The sequence below is a fragment of the Phasianus colchicus genome, chromosome 2 (genome assembly GCF_987193195.1).
Source record: "Phasianus colchicus chromosome 2, bPhaCol1.hap1.1, whole genome shotgun sequence".
Classification (NCBI taxonomy): domain Eukaryota; kingdom Metazoa; phylum Chordata; class Aves; order Galliformes; family Phasianidae; genus Phasianus; species Phasianus colchicus.
The window spans coordinates 96,354,597-96,373,365 of NC_143437.1; the positions used below are offsets into that span (position 1 = coordinate 96,354,597).

General features: G+C 42.3%; 1 non-coding gene across 1 annotated transcript; it reads left to right on the top strand.

Annotated features, from left to right (window-relative positions):
* Positions 1–898: 898 nt before the first annotated feature.
* On the top strand, positions 899–970 carry TRNAM-CAU (transfer RNA methionine (anticodon CAU)). The gene has a single exon. It is a non-coding gene; the product is annotated as a tRNA-Met (tRNA).
* Positions 971–18,769: the final 17,799 nt, after the last annotated feature.

Here is an 18,769-nt window from a genome sequence, read left to right on the forward strand (position 1 = left end):
TACATGTCTTGGCTGAGAGGTGCTTAGGAAATGAAGGGTTCTGTAGGAATGAATGGCTCAGTGCAGCACTCTCAGGTCAAAAGTCACTCTGGTTCACCAAGGTAGAAGCACATAGCAGTTATGGGGAGCTGTTTTGGTGAGCAGCTGTGTGACTCCTGGGTGCTTGTATTAGCAGAAGTGTTGGCTTGCAGAGTGCAGTGAAGTGTCTCATCTAATGCAGATGCTTTTTTGGCATGGTTTCAGGGCTTTTTGGTTTGAGTTTACTTCAAGTTTAACCTGCACTTCTACAGTGACACAAACAAGTCACACAACCACAGATTTGCACTACAGAAGAATAAGCTCTGAAGAGTTTTGTCTGTTTAGCAGCCATGCATACAACAAGAGACAATAACACCAGCAACACAGGTTTCACAGTCATGAATATACTCTAGCCTTGGAAGAAGAGGTGTTTAACCTAACTTAGCAAGCAAAAACAGGAAGAATCACCTCTGTGTAGGGGGTGTGTGCAGGGCTGGGCTGCCTGTGTTCACAGAGTCACAGGGTAGTTGAGGTTGGAAGGGACATCTGCAAGTCTTTTGGTCCAAGGCCCCAGCTCTTCCGTGTGTCGTAGATCCTTCTGTATGTTGTGGATCCTTCCATGAATAATTCCTTTGTGGTCTTGTGGTATAACCCGACAAGCAGTGAGAGGTGTTGTAGGATATGCATGGGCTTTTGGTGCTTGGAGTGTTATTCCAAGGAGATGGGATTTAGCAGAAAGCTGCACCTGGATCTTTGTGGCACAGTAGCACTGCTGTTGGAGCCTGGCTTAGGGTCTGCAGCCCACAGCCATCCAGCAGGTCCCTCCTGCCATGTAGCCTCCTGTGGCTCCAGCAGAAGCCAGAGAGAATCTCTTCCCAACAGCAGAGTGGCGCAGCGGAAGCGTGCTGGGCCCATAACCCAGAGGTCGATGGATCGAAACCATCCTCTGCTATGTTCTCATTTTTGCTTTGAAATGAACAACTATTAATGTGACTGGAACTTCTCGTACCGCATCCCTGGGTTTGCTAGGGCACAGCCGTGGGTGTCTGGTTGTATTTTCAGGTTGCCCAGACAGGTTGTGGATGTCCCCTCCCTGGACGTGCTTAAGGCCAGGCTGGATGGGGCTGTGAACAGCCTGGTCTAGAGGAAAGTGTCCTTGCCTATAGGAGGAGGCTGGATCTAAATAATCTTACAGGTCCCTATAATCCCAAATCATTCTATGATTCTATCATGGAGAAATGAAAAGGCCTTGGATTTTTCTTGGCAACATATCATGTAAGAGCTAGTGAGTTATGTATTGTCAAACTCCAGCAACAGCCTTGTTTTCTTTGTGTGTCTGCTTGGTGAGATGTCCCAGCGAGGTCTGGCGGAGTCAGGAGATTTTCCACCGACTGTGGCCTAAAGGTATTGCAGTTGGAACTGGAAAAGTGAAGGAAAACAATCAATCAAGTCAACTATGTAAAACAACAATTTTTTTTTTTCTTTTTCACTTGGCAAGGCAGTTTTTATGATGTGAGTCTCAGCTTTGTGTTCCATTTTATTTCCCTTTGCTGTGCCTTTCCTGCACTGTCTTGCTTCAGTCCAGCATAAGCAATGTTCCAGGCTGGGGTAGGTTGTCACGGTTCAAGCAGAACTGAGACAAAAGCTGAAGGCTGAGGCTGATGAGGCAGAGCTGGAAGAGGTGCCTGATCGCTTTGGACGTCACCACCAAGGACATGCCCCAGTCCCATGCTCTGATAGAAACCTTGCAAACATTTTCTTAGTCCTTACTGATTGCACCAAGGTTTTATGTTTTCACTTATGTCCTCCCTATGATCTGCAGTTCAGAGGGTCTGTCCATGGGCAGAGGTTCCATTGTTTTGTTGTCTTCAAACAAAAAGCTCTTTAAAGATAAAACAGAAATTCAAGGGGAAAAGAAGCAAAAAATCTAGTACTATTACATCTTTCTTCTTCTTTCTAAAGCTTTCCCTGAAATAGCTCTGGCAGAGGTTTAATTTTGAAATGTGCAAGCTACTGTTTTGAGTAGAAAGTATAACCCAGCAACGACAAAAAATATCCAATAATCCTGTTTTAAAATAGACACAGAGAATGGTTGTGCCTGGATTATTTTAGACAATATTTTTCACACATTCTGCAGTGACAGAAGAAAATACAGCCTGTAATTCTATGATGATTTTTTTTCATCAGAACATTTCTCCTTTATTTCAGATTTCCCAGAAGAAATACAGCCTTCATTAAATTGAAAGACTGGGCTAGAAATAGATAATATTGTCAGAAATGAAGAAAAATTTGATAGTTAAAGGACTTCTCTAGCAGAAAGAACGTTTTATAGAATACAAAATAGTACCTACTTTCTTTTTTTTTTAAAAAAGGGAAAATATTAGGTACTCTGATATAAAAAATATCCCTATATTTGTAAATGTATTTTCCTTATTAGATCGACTGTGCTAGGAATTTGGTTCTCTGTCCCAACTGCGCTCTCTCGTGCCTCACCATTCTAGTCAGGAGCTCATGCTGCTAGTAGTAAAGTAGCACTGGAGGTCCAGAGAATTGTGATACCAAATTTTACAATATACTTTCATACTTTAAAAATCTACATTCTGTGGATGGAATATCAGCCTTTGATTTGTCCTACAGAGCAGGTCAACAGAGCAGTTGCTCTAAAGGAAGAGAAGAGAAACTTATCACTGAGTAGTTACTAATTTTTTGGGGGTGTAAGTGCCTCGGTTTTGTACAATTTGTGTAAGCAAGAAGAATGTCCAACAAGCATCTGCATCTTCTAGGTACGTGGTAAATAAGTGATTTTCAAAGAAGCAAAACTAATAAGGAAAAGAGATGATATTGTGCTCATTAATGATAGGAAGATGGGTAAAACAAAAAAAGAAGTGGTTCTGGTTAAGAAAATTTCTGTAAAGAAATCAATATTTAATAAAGGCGAAAGGGGAATTGATGGATTACCTGGATACAAGGAAATGCAGGCAGTTATTGAGGGCCAATGAAAACATGAGTTAATGAATAATGGGTTTAAGGAGCTGGCTGCCCTACTCGGGGAACACTCGTGGATGAAAACCTGATTAAATAGCAGACCCAAAAATATCTATTATCAGTCTACAGCAGCGAACAGCAAAGGTATGATTTGTTCTTGCCCCAGAGTTAGTAAAGATTTGTATCTATGAACTGAGATACAAATTTTCTGCTGATATCGTCTGTCCATAATTAAAACACTGAGTGATAATTTCTTAAGATTGGTCACTAGCACAGTCAGCATGAATTGCACAGGATGTGTTCTTAGCTGGGAATGAGATTCTCACTACATTTCTAGAAGAAAATTTCTCTGTTCCTCATGGAAAAAAGCAACCATAGAAACAAAGGTGTCTGCTGTATTAGAGTTAAGTCGTCATTTCCTCGGTGTGAAACCAGCTTGCGGCAGGCTGCTTTGCACCCTGTGTGCTCCAGGTCCCCAAGCAAGCTGCAGAAAAGCTGTTTTGAAAAGTGAAGAGCTACGGGAATTTATTCCACTACCAAAAAGTCTGGCTTGGAACAACTCCACCAAACGACGGACTTTTGGAGTATCTGTGCATAAAGAGGACAGCTGGTCTGGTGCTTAACTATCTTTTGCTTAACCAGTCTCCATGTTTTCCTAGAGTTCACATCTTCCACTGGAAACTTGCAGGGGCAAGTCCGTATGTGTGTGTGCATGTGGGGAGAGAAGTGGTGTTTAACATTCTCCAGCCTTCAGCTTCATGTTACAGTAAAGCAAATCCCTGAATCATTTATTACTGGGCTTCCACTTTGATTCCCAGAGTTTTGATTTAATCTTCAAATATTTTAATCATTTCCTTGGCAAATGACACTGAAATTGGACAGATGGTTTAAACTTAGCTCTCTTCTCTGGAGAAAAGCTGCTCAATTAAAACAACTGTAGTTTCACACATTCAATTCATTCTTATCAGCCTGCCCCAATTAATTCTCTTAAGTGCAGCGTTACATAACGTGGGATCCTCTCTCTTTCATTTACTTTTCCATCTTGTCACTGATTCCTGTGTGTTTGCTTAGCTGCATGGTGTCACAGGCAGTCAAAACAAAGCCCTGCTGTTCTCCCCGCAGTGATGTGGGAGAGGTGTGGGAGATGCCCAAGTCATGTCTGGTAGGGACGTAGACAGCCATACTTACACTTTCACTCCCTGATGTTATTCTTCTCCACAGAGGAACGATCTCTCAAATCCTTAAAACAGCAAAATTAATTTTCCCTTACATTGATTTCTGCAGTGCTAGAGACAATCCCTTCCTGCCTCTAGTGCTGGAATTGCTCGGCTTACGTGGGACTTGCAGCATGTGGAGGTGTGTTGCTGCATGTGTTGGGGGTGTGCAGTTTGTTTTGCTGCAGAAAGGAAAAAAAATCAGATTTATGCTCAACGAGACAGAGTAAATGGTCATGACAAATCCCACTGGAGGCTGGGAGATCTAATGCTGTTAGCCTCTCCTTTTGCAGTGCTGTCTGCATTGTTACGCTGTGCTGCAGTTTTAAGAATGTTATTTTGGATGTAAAAGGTCTCAAAACCTATCAGTGAAAGCACATCAAAATGGTGTTTCATGGTTTGTTTCTGGAACATCTGTGCTGCAAAATGAGTGACTTGGAGGTTGTGGCTGACATTTACTCCATTAAGAAGTAGTGCAACCAGTCCACAAAAGATGAAATCACTTTTATGAGGATACTGTTGTGGCTGCAGAAGCTTAGACCAGTTTGGGGAACAGTTTTTGTGAGCAGAGTAAGGAAAAGTCTCTGCCCCAGAGGGTGGTGGGCATCCAAGTGCCATGGCGTGTTCAGGGAGTGTTTGGGCACCAAACGGGGCTTGGGTTTTGGGTAGTCCTGTGTGGAGCCAGGGATTGGACTTGGCAACCCTTGTGGATTTCTTCCAACTTGAGATTTTCTATGATTCCATGGCTCTATGGCTTATGTCTTGGATGGATTCATTTAATCTATGTTCAAGCTGTAATGGAAATGGTCAGAGCTGGTCTCTGGCATCTGTCAGGGAGGAGAAACCATCCCTTCTGGATGCTGGACCTAAATTTACCTTCTGTAAAAGGGATGCCCAAGTAGGATGGATGCCTTGCTGGGGGGGCTTTCTTCCACCATACTTGTTAGGCCAGGGCTGAGCCCTTCTGCAAATGTGGCCATGCAGCCAATGGAGACTGCCTTAAAATAGTGACTTCAGTCATGCTGGCTTTGCTCCAGGTGTTACAGATGGGGTGTCATGTCATTCGTTATCTCTTACTGCTCCAGGTGTGATATATAAGGCAGTAAAACCTTACATATGAAGGACTTTGGAACTGTCCTGCTTTGAGCAGGGGACTGCAGTGAAGTCTTTTGCAGGTTGATTTTTTTTTTTTTTTTTTTTTGTGACTCTGCAGACAGAAAATATTAAATTCAAAGATCCCTTTAACATTTGCATCAACAAGGCAATCGTTGGGAAAATGCCAAACAAACTCCACTGGATTTTTCCTCTAAAGAAGTGAACAGAGTAAGACAATCTGTTTTCCATATTTACTTAAAGGCCTTAGTAGAGTACTGTTCTGTTTTGGTTTTGTTTTCTGAATGATTCCTTTGGCTGCTAACTGCTGAACCATAGGCTGTATGGAAAGAAGAAAAAAAAATATTAACATCTGGAATTTTCTGTGAATTCCACAGTAATTACAATTTTGCTAGTTTCTTTCTCTGAAGCACTATTTAATTTAATGTCAGTGGAACGTATATTTGAATGTTGAGCAGAAGATGAATATTCTGTTTGAAATTGAAGCAGTATTTATGGACCCACTGAAAAGCAGCAATTCGTGTAGCTCTTTTACTCAATCTCTATTTCAAAAAGAAAAACTTGTCTATTAATTCTGGGAGCTACAAACAGAAAGAATTTATTGACAGGGCAGGATTTTTTTTTTTTTTACTGCTGTTTGTTTTTCCAGTACTACATCCAAGGCAGCAATTTAATTTGGAAAGTAATGGCAGACTGCTTACCTGGGGAATTATTCCACTGCTTCATTCTCCAGGAATTCTTCTGGGTATTCGGGGAAATTTCAGGATCTCTTAATTCCTGTTATTTCCAAATTTATTTCTATGTATTACGTGCTACATCGTTTATATCCCTAAATGGCACTTAGTTGAAGGAGAACCAGACCAAAACCATAGCAAAGCTCCATGACCTAAAACATCTGTAGGTTTTTCCAGGACTTTTGTATATAGATGTTGTCTGGAGAGGTCTACTCATCGATCCTCCACAAATCCAAGTATACACACAATATTTATTTGTCATAACAAGTCTGATGCCATTACATCTAGATAATATGCTAGCAGAATAAGTATCTTTATCATTAAAAATAGAAATTGTAAAAATATAAATATCTTACTTTTATCATTCTCATAGATTATTCTAACGGCATCGAGTCAAAACACCCACTTTTGTTTTTCAGTCTACTCACCTATAGAGAAATTACATTCTGGCCAATGAGTAGTATTGAGAAATTAATTTTATTTAAATTCAACAAAGACTCCGGTGTCCCCTGTGACAAAGTGTTTTGAAGGTATAAAGCATTTTTTCTGCCATGAGGATAACGAATTTGCAAATATTTGTAAATAAATGAATGAAAGTGGAAACTCCCATGAGACCCTGATTGTTTCGTTCTAAGCAGCCAACTCCAAACGCCCCTAATTTGTGGAAATTAATTACAAAAACCAACCATATGTCCCTGTAATTACAGGAAAATAGATGGAAGCTGAGGAGCTGGGCTGCACCCATATATGAATAAATCTCCTCCTCAAAGTTCCCAACTCTAGTCTGTTCTTCAGGGAACTCAATCGAGTCGCACCCTCGGGGACTCCCTGAGTGGGACCCAGCCATACTGTTGAGTGTCAGCATACCACAAAACTAACTGCCAGTAATAAGCTGCTGAGACTAGTTCAGAAGTAGAGGAGTGAGGGCTGGGTGTGTGTCAAACCAAGCCCTCATTTTGTGCCTTTTAGCATGACTGCTAACGCCCAAATCATCTCCTTCACGTGGGGGCAGTGAGGATTACCCCCAGGATGGTTTACCCCTGGCCCTGCTGCCTGGTAGCGGGACAGATTGGGAGGGCCATGCACACAATGCTGAAGCATCAAATCTATTCTGAAGTGTTCAGGCTGAGGAGGGTAAGCTCAGCACCGTCTTGGTATGGGGATGGCCTTGAGGAGAGCAAGGAGAGCAGCTGCTCAGGCCATCGCTGCCAGCAGACCCTGGCACTTGTTACTTCATTAAGCAGGGAGATATTGCTCCTCTTCTGCACTGATGAGGCAGGAACAAAGCTCGGTATGGGTCTTGGTGAAGGTCAGATAGAGGGGGACCCTACCTGGAGCGACCTGAAGGTTTATCACAGTGTGACAGCAATTTTCTTTAACTAACTGTGCTGGGAGAGCAGCAAGGACGTGATCTTCAAAGTCTGAGACAGCGCGAAGGCCTAATGACTAATCCTGGCCTCTACAAAGGTGTGTGTGAAACTCTTTCAGACTTTCATTTGATCTCTGGGAGACGATCCCTGGCTATTGAACTTCTGCCATCATCCTGCTCTCCCTATGACACTGCTGCCAGTCTTTATAGCTTTGTGCTCTCGGCTAAAAGTGCCTGGCAGGGAGAAAGGGATAGGAGGAAGCCTGTGTGGCTCATGGCAGCATCAGTATTGCAGTATCCTCTACAGACTGTCATCATCCTGCACAGAGCCTTCGTTATTAGAGGTGAGTCCCTGTGACATGCTGTGATTTAAAGATTATTGCACAGACTGACATTGCTGTGCGCATCTCTCACGCAGCCATCCATCCCTCACAGAGGCAGCTCAATAAATGGATGTGCAGTTGAACACAAACACTAAGACATACGCAAGTCTTACACCCAATAATTTTATTTAAAAAGTTGTGTATCAAGCTTGGCTGCCTTGCCATTCTTTGCTGCTTGAGGCTTTTTTTTATTTTTTAAGTGTATAGTAATGAAAATAATGTGCACCTTACCGATTCGATTAATGGTTAAATATTCGTTCGCATTCTTAAGACTTTGACTCGAATTACATGACTGCTGTCAGCCACCTTTCCTTTCCAGCACACAGGCTAAACAGATGTGACACCAGGTGTGCCTGCCATGCACAGACCTGAGGCTCAGAATTAAGTCTGTAAAGTGTCCTAGAAAATGTGCTGGGAACAAAGGAAACTTGCAGTCCTGTCGTGCTTGACTAACAAAAATTCAGCTGAGGAAATACTCAGTGTAAGCATCAAAAAGCAAGAGCAGATTGTTTCCTTTCTTCTCAGGAATGCCTGCTAACTTCATGACAGCCCAGTTTCAATTTTTTATTCTGCTGAACCCCTAGGCTCCCCTTTGACACCTTGCATCCAGGGATCAGGACATTTCATCTTGTATGTCAATAGCAGTTTGGTTTTCTCTGGTGCCAAATTGAAAAATTCAGCTGACAAATCCAATACTTGTGAGTCAAATATGCCATAAATGTGAGTTGACTTGAACTGTTATTTCAGGTGACTTGTCAAGATATTGAAGTTCTTGGGTCAATTTGTGAAAAGGCTATTATTAATATATATTAGCGGGAAACTTGTTGACGAGGCAGTATACCTTTAAATAGGATGCAGAAAGGCTAAGGCTGATGTGTTTGGAAGTATTTTATGTTGAGTAGAGCAAGTTGAATACTAAATGCATAGCCCTTGTTTTGTGAGTGGTTTTTTGTTTATTTTATACATTTTATTTTGAGAAGTATCACAGGGAGTCCTCAATCCCAGAGGAATGCCTGCTTCTGTTTGCCAGCAGTCAATCTTGATTTTTGTATTTAATCCTACAGTTCAGTTTCTCCATTTAATTATAAAAATCATTCACTTAGAGATCGGTCACAGTACTATGCAAACCCATTAGCTCAAGAGCAGCCCACTGAAAGAGTAAATATTGTAAGGAATTCCAATATCGTATCATTTGCATCTGTCATTAATTATGTTGGAAAAAAGTTGGAATTTTAAAATGTTTTGTGAACCAGAAAAGCTGAAACATTTCTAGTTGCAAACAAAAGACAGATTTCTTGAAGTGCAACATTTCAGTGGTGTCAAACTGTGCCATGAATGCCAGGCAATTTCATCTAATAAGTTGAAAACTGTATTCTGTCCTGTTCCATTCTGTTCTATTGCAGTATGCTATTATATTGCAATGAAAAGAACAAAGGGGGGCTAGAAATGTAGCAAGACCACAGATTTTGATTTTGAATTATTCAGAAACATTTTCCAAGGAAAATATCCAATGGGACCTCTTCCTGGAAAGCAGCACTTCTTTACATGGTGATGTCCTCCACCTGCTTTAACAACAGTAGATGAAATACAACATGTTTCTAGGCTGCTTCTGCCAATTACAGGGGGAAGGAAATAATTTTTTATAAGAACTAGTTTTTAAAGCTACACAGAAAGCACAAGAGACTTTGTGGGATTGCTGTATGTACTGGAGTACCTGACTTGGGTGTTAATGAGAGTTGATCTCAACTTGATACTGGGAAATCCTGCTAGCTGCTGCCCTGCCCCTTTGGGAGGTGTATGTGAAAAATGTGAAAACATGCAGTCAGTGCAGTCAACACAGAGTGCTGGTGGGCACAGACTATTACTAACTTTGAAGGTGGACTTTCCATTCAGTTCTTTCAGTCTAAAAGATCTTAAGGGCATTTATCTGTGGCTCTGTTTTCTATGAGTGTGTAGGCATGCGCCAGCATTTGTCTATGGAGTTTAAAATGAGAGAGCTATTCAAGTGTTTTAATTGTAACATAAGTCGTGTGGAATTTGGAATATTGTCTTTTTAATGAATTGCATTCAGGAAGACTAATTAGTATTCTGATGGAGTGCTGTTTGTGTGTGTGCCTATGTGCCACGCGATATATCGCTAACAAAGAACGGCCCTCACATCTGTCCAAGATATTAATCATTCTTTAATGGGAGAAAATACCTCATCTTAATTGCTGTGCTGTTTTACACATCCCACTAATTAATATTCATTAAACACCCAGAGTGTGTTTGGTGCTGTGTGGCGCAGAGCTTCCAGGCTGGTCTTGTGTGCCTCCCAAGAAAAAGGCCACACAGAGTGGTGCCCCCCCTAAGCAGGCTGTGGATCCAGGGTGGGGAAGGGAACTGAAGCTCCCTGCTTAGAGAAGAGAAGGACGAAGAGGTGTTTTTGTGGACCTGGTGAATTCTTGTTAGCTGAGCATGTAAATGTGGTTGAAAGGCAGGAGCCCTCTTTGTGGGATATTAGGACACAACTATGTAATCTTGGGGGGCATTTTGAACAGGCTGGAGAAGCACCATGTCACAGTGAATGTACGTGAAGAAGTCCATCACACGCAATAATAAATGACAACTTCTAAACACTCCAGTGCAGCACTGCAGAAGTTCCTATTTCCAGCTTTCCCGTCAGCCACCCAGGACTGCCTCCAGAGATACGGGGTTCTTCAGAGCTGCTCCTCCTTCCACGTAGGCACTCGTTAATGACTGACATCAGATGAAATAATTGGATTTCATTGATGTGTTTGTAAATAACCACTGCTTATCAGTTTTCCTGAAAGGTGATGATAATAAGGGACAAGCATTCTGGTCACGTGCCATCAGCTGGGCAAGTGCAATTGTTTCAAAGTAGAAGATCAGACTTGTTCAGAGGGAGAGACTGCGGTGTGGGTGGATTGCATTGGTCTTATAACAATATAGGAAAGCTTTGGCTGGAAGGGGACCTAGAGAGGTCATCAGGTCCTGCCTTTCATGAGAAAAGGGAGCTTGGGTGAGATTATCCATTATCCCTGTCCAATGGCACCTTGACAGCCTTTAGCAATGGGGGTTTTATCATGTCCCTACAAAGGTTGTTCCTGAGATTGATTGTGTTCACTGTAAAAATAATTATTTCTTATGTCAAGGTAAAACCTCTCTCGGTGTACCTTGTACCCATTGTCCCTTACCTTCTCTCTGAGGCTCCTCGTGAAGGGAGAACTTCTGTCCTATTTATAACCACCCTTTGAGTACTGTAATGTTTTAGTCTCAAATTCAGAATTAATAATGGGGATTATTTTTGTACACTGAAGGTGAAGATCAGTTTTTATTCTTTTACAAGCTGTTTGCTTGGCAGGGAACTAACCTCATCAATGAACAAGTGTGGCAAACCTCTCGCTCACCTTGCTTTAGACTACTCTACAATTGCTGCTATGCTACTGGGGGCAGATGTAGGGCACTGCTGCAGCAGCATTGTCTCTGGAGGGGATCAGCTGAAGCATGGTGCAAGGTGCAGCACAGCCTTCAGCTTTGGCTTTGAACTTGAGCTCCTGCATTAACAGGGCAGCAGGTTAGTATCCCCCTGCACAAGCACTATGCTCATTTGCTTCTGAAGGAGAATATTAATATTAATGCAGCATTTATTTCTCTTGTGCTCTTGACATACAAAAAAGTGAAAGTGGGATATATAGAAGTCAAAGTTGGCCAGCCTCGCCATTTCAGACAGAACAGCAGTATTTACCTGGAAGGAGATGAAGAAAGAATAGCTCTCTTCTGTGAGCTCAACATTTCCATAAGGGTATTTCTGACGTATACTTTTTATCACCCAGGGTGATTTCTAGGTGCTGCCATATGTATCTACACACACACATACACACACACGTATACACACACGTACACACACATGTACACAGCAATATGACTCCAGACATTATCTTGTTTGATTTGCAGTTCTACACTCATGCACAGAGGAGAAATTTTTCTTCTACTTACTTGACCAAGGGACCAAGTAACAATCACTAATAGGAGCGTACACCTACCTGACTGAAAGATCCTAAAATGATAAATCTCCCCCTCCCCTCTTTTCCTCCCCCCCCCCCCCAGAGATGGGACGTTTAATTTTGGCTGAACAATCTTCCACAAATTTTGGTTCCTAATGAATCATTTGTAGGATATAAATTAATTTTTGCATCTCCTTTTGGTGGAGATGTAGAATTCATTTCCTGCTGGAAAGGCTACTGGAATAATAATGCACAGGTGGCTTGAGACCTAGCATAAATATATTATGCCTTGGTATGTCTCATCTATTATGTAAATATGCAGTATGCTCTGCACAGAAGGAGTGGAGTGATGCTGAAGTGGGGTCGCACGCTTTCTGGCAGAGGTTTGTGATGGTGTCCAACCATGCAAATCAAGCATTGTGACCGTAGGAGCTGTGGCTTCCAAACGGATGTGCTCCCCAAGGGAGGTGAGGATACAAGCCTGGTCTCATTTTGTTTTCATGGCAAATGACCCATTTACCATTTACAGTCCCTGGAGGTTTTCAAGAAAAGGGTCGATGTGGCACTGAGGAAAATGGTGAGTGGGCATGGTGCTGATGGGCTGATGGACTAGATGATCTTAGTGGTCTTTTTCAACACTAGTGACTCTGTGATTCTATAATTCAGTGGTGCTTGCAAGTGATGAATGAAACACATAGGAAAGGATGGAAGAGCTCTGCTACTGCCAGGGCTGTCATGGCTTTGGATGACTGTTGTTCTTGGAAAGACCCTTTGTCCCTTGCTTTTCTATGGAAGCCCTCACCTGCTAACCTTGGAGGAGTAAGGAATCTTTGGAGCGCCACAGTTCTGCACCCAGATTAGCATCTGGGCACTTGAGTGAGCAGAGAGCTAGCAGCTCATCCATCTTGTGGTGGTTTTGTGAGAAGGCTTTAAGTGGCCTTTCTCAGCTTGATGGCTGTATTTTGGGATAGAGATTCTCATGGTTGAGGGAATCAGACCCAAAGAAATTCTAGCTCCTGAAGGATTTGAAGAGAAGATCTGTGATAATTGTTCTAAGATTGTTGCTATAAAGGGACTGTGTCCTCAAGTCCAGTATCTTGCAGCTGTTTTACATCTCCATAGCAGATGGCTTCCCATTTTTTTTTTGATAGACATAGCAATAAACCAGGCACTTTCATAACAGTTCCTTTTTGCACAGTGCTTAAGAACACTACCAAGGGACTCACTGCTCAGTGTGATTTTCCCTTCTCTCCTTTCCTTTCCCTTTGCTTCACATTCAGCTATGTGCAAGGAAAACAGCTGAGGGAAATCTGCTGCTGCTGCTCACTTCAGTGTGATCTGTAAAGCAGCTCGGAGCCCAAGCACTCGTTACACAAATTGGGACCGAATGCTCAAGCAAAAATGAAATGCAAACAAAATGCAGCACACTGTTGCGCTCTGTGCCTTTCCATGAAACCCAAGCCAGGCTGGAGAAGGGATGTTTGCTTCTGCTTTCCCTGGGAAGGCACGATGCTTTCCTTGTTGATGGAGCAGAGGAGCTCAGGTGAGGCTTCTGCCCATAGGTGGCAAAGTACATCCTGCAAGGGCAGAAGTTGGCGTCATTAGAGCTGGCTCCTGGCATTTCTCCTCTGCTTGCATTTGACAAGGTGCTACAGATTAAGCTGCGTATGTGCCCAAAGCTCTGAATGGATCTATAAATAAATAAATATTCCTTTGCATTAAAAAAAAAAAAAAGACAAAGCTTCCAGACATCAAGAATTGCTGATAAGAGTGGAGATGCTCTGAATACATGCGAGAAGGGCAGGATGGGGTCATGTGATGAACAGATGGGGGATTGTTATTACAATGCCCTTATCTCCTTTATTCTTTTTTTTTTAAAAAAAGTTTCCAACAAGCTTCTCCTCTCTTGCATGCCATGGAAACAGTTGTGTCTGCCAGAACAAACACTGCAACCTAATGACCATTCTCTTGAAAATATCGCTATAAAAAATTCAGCACCTGCGAGTAGTTTACGAAGTCCTGGTACAGTCTGACCTAAAAAGTCATATCAAAATAGCTTTTTGCCTATTCACTTTGACTGAAAGGCTGACGCACAGCTATTGGGTTGGGAACTGGGTAAATTTTCAGCTCATTTAGCTTAAGATTGAACCCCCAAATAATCAAATGACTGTTTGAGTCAAATGACACAAGCCGTGAGCACCTTTGGACAGGTTTACTGTTGGTGATGAGAAATCCTTGCTCTTTCATGGCTGGCATTGGCTGGAGTTTTTTTGGGAAAACTCCCTGGAAATGCCATTCACAGTTTAACTCCTGCTTTCATGCTGCAGCACTCTACCCTCATGTGTTTGGGTAGTAGAAACACAAATTAAGCAGTGCAAGAAGCAGAGGGAGCTTACTGGTTTCTGGTGAATTGCATCCAAAAACAGCCATGTGGGTAACGTTACAACAGCCCCTGTGGCTGCCTGTCTGTGGCAGAGACAACAGGTGATACAGAGCAAAAAGCACAGAATCACAGAACATCCAGTCAGAAGGGACCCACCGGGATCTCCAGGTCCAACTCCTGGCTCCACACTGGGCCACCCAAAGTTCAAACTGTATTTCTGACAGTGTTGCACGACATTTGCTGAGATGGCTGACTACCTTATGCAGCTCTTCACTTGCTGCTTTTGTGCCTGCTTTTGATCAGCTTTTCCTCTGTGAAATGCACTGCTTAAGTAAAAGTACTGTTTACTGGAAAGCTCATGTTGGGATATAAGAATTTGCTGTGGTAGGATAAAGATTGTTCTTTAAGTCCCTGTGGATTAAATTGTCATTTAAAGAAAGAGTAGAAAATAATATTATCAGAAATCCCCGTATTCCTTTTTTACATTTATGCCCTGATCTTCTCGGACCTGTCTGGACACACTAACATTCAGGAGGGAATCTGTCCTTGTGATACTTTTGCAGGTTTGTACAGATATGGTTTAAGCAGGTTGATGTATAAAAAAGATACCATTTCCTCTTCAGTTTTCAATGAAAGAAGCATCTGAACATTGACTCTCAGTGAGCTTTTGCATTTTGAAAATGCTGGTGTTTGGAGACGAGTGCATGCAAGTGCAGTTTTCAAATTAACATGTATCTTTCAACTGGACAGAGAACGAGATTTATTCATGAGTTTATAATAATCATTCATGCTTCTCATCAGTGCTTCTCTGGTGGCCTTCTTTCATCCATCTGCAGACAACAGTTGCAACAGAAAGTGCTATTACTGCACACTAGCTTTCTATTAATAATGCATATATTAAAAGTACTTTTCCTACGCTCTGCATGCTTTTTCTGTACAGTAGAAGGGTGATGACAAATATGGTTTATATCTGCCCTTGTAGACCTTCATTCTGTCCAGTGTCTGGGAATTGCCAGTGCACCCCATGCAGCATGATGGGTGTGGGTATGGGGGGTGCTTGCTCATCTGCCACCGGTCTCAAAGCATCTCTCAGGCTTTTTGTGGGAGTTTTGTGAGGGAATGGATAGGACTTCAATAATTTAGTTGTACACAGGAGGAAAAAGCAGCTGATGGAGACAGCAGGCAAGCCTTTCACTGAGCCCTAGTGCTACCAGCAGACATTAGAGTTAAAGGAGTGAATAGTAAAGCAATGAGTGCACTTTAGTCATTGCTGATGGCTCCACCAGTGTTGATGATTTTTTTTTTTTGTCCCAATTTCAGGGCATCCCTACAGCTCAGAATCTGTGTTATCACATTTTCTTTTGCGATATGGTTGGCTTTGAAAAAGATTTTGTTGCCACAGAAAGTTGCAGCTTTGGAGAAATAAAACAAGAAATATTTCAAATAAAAGCAGTTCATTTCCAGACCCAACAAACCAGGATGAGAAAATCCAGTTCCTCTTTAAGGAATGGGCTAGACCACCTTTTTTCCCCAAATGTAGCTTTCTCTGGGGAGAATGTGGGGAGATGTACGGTGTATTGAGGGATATCAGGACTGCTACAGGTCCAGACTGTAAATTTCACATGGCATAGCAGTACTGTCACAGTGACTGGGAGAGGTTTCTGAAGAGCAAATGTCACTCCTGCCTTCAAGAAGGGAAAGAATAAAGGTCCAGGGAGCTGCGAGCCACTGAGCCTCACCTCAATCCTAGCAAAGGTAAAGGAAAAATTGCTCCTGGAAAGCAGTTAGAATTGCTTCCAAATCAAAAGGTCCCTGCTGACCTCGCCTGCTCAGAGACTCTGATATTTCAGATGTGAACATTTGCTTACGTCTGATACGTAAAAAAAAATGCTTTCAGGGAAATTATGGCTTTAGGCAAAAAAAAGATGGAATAGAGATAAGACACTTAAAGCGCCCCAACATATTGCTCCCATAATCACGTGCCAGTTTCTAGCATTTTTTTAAATAGCCACCTGGCAGATAGCAGTATTTGTCAGAAGGGTTTTTTGTGTTGTTTACACTATGGTAGATGGAAGTCTGACATAACTGCACATGCAGTAGAATGTGTTATTTCCCAAACAAAATGCCTGTCTTGGTTATTTTCAGAAAGCAGCCACATGGCAGACATCTATATGCAAAGCTTAAAAGACAAAGGAATTTTTCTGATTATTTGTCAAGCACCACCTTGCTTCTACCGCATTATAAATGAACAATCCTGTCACTGGGCTGAGAGAAACTGCTTGATGTTCCTGGGAACTTACTACTGGCAGCTCTTGCTTCACCAATCTGACCCTCCCTTGGTAAAGATTTCTTGTACATCTGTGACATGCCGTGCTGAATGCCTGCCTTGATGGCTTCTCCATGTGCTGCTGTGGAAAGTTTGGAGCTGAATGCCATCTTTCCTCCTTCCAGCTTGCATCTGAGAGATGGGTAGCTGTATAAACGTAATAGTTGCTTTATAGATTGACTTTGCTGTTTCCACCTGTATGAGGTGTCTTTTTACTCCCCCTCCACTGCAGTCTATAATAGTTTCCAATATACCTTGGATCACTGGTAGTCATATGTTTTAATTCTCAGTGTCAGTTGTTATATCCCCCAGCCTGGGAAGCATTGAAGCACTTGCTCTTTACTATTTTATTTTATTTTATTTTATTTTATTTTATTTTATTCCATTCCATTCCATTCCATTCCATTCCATTCCATTCCATTCCATTCCATTCCATTCCATTCCATTCCATACTATTTTTCCTCCTGCAGTTGTTCACAAAACTATACAAGTTATAAGGATTATGCACCAACTACATTAACTGTGGAGGCATTATTTCTTAAGCCCCCGTCTTGCCAGAATAATTATCAGAGGAGTATTGGCACCTTCCTGTTGCCTTCTTTGAAATATAGGTGTGCTCTGTTGGCAAAAGACAACGCTCGTGTTAATTAGGTTGCAGAGGACAAGTCTCACATTTTCAGTTCAGTGAGACTGACTCTCATATCTACAAAATGCCTCATGCTGCCCAGAGTGGAGCAGCAGCAACCATACGGGTCAGTGGAGAATAGAAACAGGATATTAGAAGAGCCCAAGTCCAGCCTTTGAAGGTGAAAGGGGCTGTTCAGCACTCAGCTCTTAGCCTTGGTTAGCCTTGGAGATGATTAGATCACCTTTGGAAATGGAATGCAGGCGTTGAAAGAGCAGATATGTTGTTGAAAATATGTCTGTTGGTGTTTAAAGGAGATTCCCCCTATTCTTAGCTGCAAAACGTACAGGTCAACCAAGTCAATACACAAACACCTTTCCAGGAAAGCACATTCAGTGTTGTGCTCACTGCTCCAGTGCAAATGAATTTTCTTAATTATTTTCATGGAAATGTTGTGAAGATGAAACTCAGGCATCTCTAGGTTTGCCTGAAAATTTGCCCCAACTCATTGTATTATGAGGAGTCTCCCATTCTCCTTTTAAACGGCTAAATTATATTTTAAGCCAATTAATCTTCCTTCTCATTTCTCAAAAAACCTACTCCAGATGCTATTTCAAAATCCATCCCACCATTCGATGCCTGCTTTCTCCTTTAAACATCACATTTCTGCTTTCAAACTGTTACATACACAACCTTTATGAAGGCCGCACAGTGCCTTGCACTTGAGGGCAGCAGAGCCAGCTGGTGCATCTTGCAAATACCATCTATACGCCTACAACCATTTGATGAGATTTTGTACTGCATATTTTTTCTCTGTTATTGATCAGAAGGCACAATAACCTCTGAACAGTTCAGTAAAACTCATTGTTATTGGTACTGGAAAGGGGAGGCTTTCAGACAGTGTGAAGGGCATCCACATGTCTGGATCATTTGGGAAGTCAGTGAGAGTGGAGGACTGACTGTCTTTGCAAGCCCTTTGGTGTCAAAGGCTATCCTGGCTCCACTGGAGCTTGCTCACATGAATATCCTTGGAAAGCTATTTGGTGAGATTTGTGTCCCTGACTTCTCCAGACGTTCTATCTGGCCATTCTTTCTGTCTGCTGGTCATTGTTTCTGTCTGCTTTCCTGACAGCAAAGTGGCTGCATTAAGAAACGTCTGATGGGTAAAGCCACTTTTTGCTTCTGCCCCTTGGCCATGTTGCATGGGGCAGACCATTCTGTTTCATCCTTGTGGTGCACAGCAGGACACGATATCTAGGCCAGGGAGAGGGCAGTGGCCAGGGATGGCTGTTGACAACTGCTGCCTTTACCTGCTTCTGAGGCGCTTGTGGGGCACCAGGAGCAGCAGGTTGCACAGTGTGGTGGTTGCCCTTCCTGGAGCACCTTGCCCTCCAGACTGAAAGAAAGACTGCAAGCAAATAACTGATCTCTCTCTAAAACCAAGTCACCTGGAAGGACTGACCCATCCCATGAATTTCCTATGATTAATACTGCTGTTTCCATAGAGATCCTCAATTTCACATCTCGGTGATGCTTGAAAAATCAGAAATTGCTGGATTGCATTGTGCATTGCAGACCTTTCATCACTTGGTAAAACTGAATGCTGCTATTG